Raw genomic sequence first — 2,801 nt, forward strand, 5'->3', positions numbered from 1 at the left:
GATGCCATGGCATTAACATTGGATTTTTTGGCCAGCTCATGTTTCACTACAAACATTTTCGAACAACTTTAAACAATTGAAACAAGCTAATACAACCAAGTCTGACAAAATGCCCTTCCTCTTTTTACAAAACTAAAAGCAGGCAAAATGGTCTGCCTGGAAGACTGAGTTTGAGATATGTGGGTTGAAGAGAGAGAACTGGGTTCGGGTGATGTGGAGCAGGGCACTAGGTTTGCATGAGTTTATTTGTGAACATTTGGTTATATTTCACTGAGCAGGAAGACACGTAATTTGGGCAGCAGCTTACATTGGGGAAAGAGGAAGAAGTCTTCCCACACGTCAAACTTAAATTCTGGGATGTCAAGAGGACAGTAGAAGATGTAATAAAAATAAATAATAAATGCAAACATTTAAGGCAAGTGCACAGAGCTTAAGATGCAGTCTATTTGATAGTATTTTCGGTGGGAAAATCACAAGATCAATTTCTGCCACTGTAGTTAACGTGGTAAGTTGATCTTATAAGAGCAGTCCTGTGCAATAAGGTACCTCATCCTGTAGAAACAGTTTCACCTAATTATTCTATCATATGAATGGACTCCTAGTCTGCTTATTGGTAAAGAAGCATACCATACTTTTGTAGCAAAAAATATTTTGAAGTGAAGAAGCATACCATTTTTGACAGTTACTATGTTTAACCATGAACACAACTTCATTTGTACATTGTTGTTGTTGTTTTCATTCTTTAAAACCCTTCCTTACTTTGCATGAATTGGTATAAATTGAGTAGGAGATAAAATCAGATTTTTGAGATAAAATGCTCACATTACTTGGAAGGTAGCTTGGAGGACAGAAATGTACTCAGATGGTCATGGTGCAGGGGCTTGAATGCAGGTGCAAATTACTGAATGTGAATATGACCTTTCAATTTTTTCCAGGTAGTTCAATAAAATTCCCACTTGGATGGCTGGGAGTTTGATCCCATTTCCAAAATCAGCTTCAAAGCTGTGGATGATGGAAATATGGTACTTGCATGCTTCAATGTCACCTTCTAAGTCTGAATGTTGGCCTACTGGGATTTAAGAACCAATACACTTTCAGCCTGAAGCAAAAATGTTGTATATTTTTTGCAGAATAAGGCAGAGCAGTGAAACAGCAATAAGAGACCATGGTCGGAAAAGACCATGAGAACAAACCTGACATGAGGCTGCTCCTTGTGGTTACCTTGGGAGCTGTTGCTTTTATGTTACAGCCAGAGAAAGAAACTCTCTGTTTTCATTGGCTGTATTTGGTGCTGAGCTTTTTATTTTTAGTCTCTTATGGACTCACTGTTTGGCAAAAGCCCAAAGAAATCCCATCTGCTTTAGCATGTGGTAGGAGGTTAATGGTGATAAAAAGTGACACTGTATGAGAGCTTTTCTCATTTCTTCAGCTTTCCTGACAAGTAGCTTTGCCAGCTTTCAAGCCTCCTTTTCTCACAAAGGGCATCCATGTTTCATTAACCCTTCCCACTCCAAAAGATGGCCTATTTCATCTGCGAATGCCACCGCCGCTTCCTGAATCTTTTGCTTTTGCAGACAGGGCTATCAGGAGGCCCTAATTTAAAGCAGTTTGGATAGAGACCATTTCTTTTCTTTCTTCAAATGCCAAAGTGAAGCCCAGTAAACTTCTCACATTGCTTTGTGTGATGCCATTAAGGGAGGGAAAAAAAGAACCTCCATTATTGGGCAGGTCACCATTCTTTCCTGATGTCAAGTGATGAGTTTCCAGACTGTAACCGTGCTGACATTTGCCGTTGCCCTTAGAAAACTGAAGCACTGAATGGAGTCATAAATGACTTTTTGAAAGAGTTCAGTCTTGCTTCTTGTGGATTTTGTTGCTTCACTTGCTACAAATTACCACTGAAGGTTTTCTGGAACAAATATTAAACATGAACGAGTCTCCGTGATATAAATAAATGCTGTGGATAAGAAGAAAACCATACATCTTTATTCGTGTCAGCATATTTAAAAATAGCTAGCCTTGTTTGGACAGAAAGTATGCTATCCTGGGTCTGAACAAGAAAGGCTACACAACATTTCCTGTGAATCACAGAGAGAGAGAGAAGGCAGAAGGAAGGATGATTATGTGAAAATAAGTGATCATCCTTCAGTTGCCAGTATTTAAATTCTCACCTGTATTTTTGAGGTAGAATAGTGCCTGGCTTCTAAAGAAATGCAATGCCTGTCCAGACAATTAAAGGACCCCAATGAGAACTACGCATAAATTCTCAACATGAGTGCACAATGTATAGCAAAAGATGCAATGTAAAAACAACGTAAACTTTCTGTGATTTAGTGTTCCTATCAGCTAGAGCACATTTCAGATAATTGCTTTCTGTAGGTGTACATTCTCAACACAACACATGGAAATCTCAAGGCACCTAAAATGTTTTACAAAAGGTGCCCCCCCTTACGAAAGTGGGGGTATAGCTCAGTGGTAGAGCATTTAACTGCAGATCAAGAGGTCCCTGGTTCAAATCCAGGTGCCCCTTGTAATGTTTTGGACGTGCACATGGTAGGCATGTCATGAGCGGAGCTAGCTGGAGCTGGGGGTCAGTCTAGATGGGCCAGGGGCCCCTAGGAGGCCCCTTCTGACTTGTTCTGTTTCTATATGTCCTCCCCACCACACTACTCGTACATTGTTTTGCTCCATTTTGCAATACTTTTCTCCATTACCCCCTAACAGTTGCTTTGGCTGGTTGGTTGGTTGGTTGATTAGTTATTTGGGAGAGATCTTTTTCTTGGTGGCTGTGTGATCCAGCC

At 40.3% G+C, this 2,801-nt stretch overlaps 1 non-coding gene across 1 annotated transcript; it reads left to right on the forward strand.

The window, feature by feature from the left end:
- Positions 1-2,458: 2,458 nt before the first annotated feature.
- TRNAC-GCA lies at positions 2,459-2,530 on the forward strand. The gene has a single exon. It is a non-coding gene; the product is annotated as a tRNA-Cys (tRNA).
- The last annotated feature ends 271 nt before the right edge of the window (positions 2,531-2,801 follow it).

This window comes from Varanus komodoensis, unplaced genomic scaffold (genome assembly GCF_004798865.1).
Source record: "Varanus komodoensis strain SLA01 unplaced genomic scaffold, ASM479886v1 scaffold20_1, whole genome shotgun sequence".
Taxonomy (NCBI): domain Eukaryota; kingdom Metazoa; phylum Chordata; class Lepidosauria; order Squamata; family Varanidae; genus Varanus; species Varanus komodoensis.